The sequence below is a fragment of the Triticum urartu genome, unplaced genomic scaffold (assembly GCF_056163025.1).
Source record: "Triticum urartu cultivar PI428250 unplaced genomic scaffold, HENAU_Tu73 scaffold2, whole genome shotgun sequence".
Classification (NCBI taxonomy): domain Eukaryota; kingdom Viridiplantae; phylum Streptophyta; class Magnoliopsida; order Poales; family Poaceae; genus Triticum; species Triticum urartu.
Genome location: NW_028260368.1, coordinates 2,027,880 through 2,028,251, shown reverse-complemented (window position 1 = coordinate 2,028,251; position 372 = coordinate 2,027,880).

Sequence of the window (372 nt, the reverse complement as noted above, 5' to 3'; positions counted from 1 at the left end):
TGGGAAAACGTCGACGTTTGCTGGCTTATTTGGCAAAGAAAAATAGAGTACGTTATAAGAAATTAATCGGTCAGTTGAATATTCGGGAGCAGTAATTTAATCGTTCAAATTTTTTTCTTGTTTTATTATTTTTTTAGTAGTCTTATAGTAGTCTTAGATTTTTCATTTTGATGAGCCTCGCTTTGAGGAATTCATGGAATAATCCATTTTCATGGAATAATGAATTAAGGAAGAAAGGATATGAGTCTACCGCTTACAAGAAAAGATCTCATGATAGTCAATATGGGCCCTCAACACCCATCAATGCATGGTGTTCTTCGACTGATCGTTACTCTCGATGGTGAGGATGTTATTGATTGTGAACCCATATTA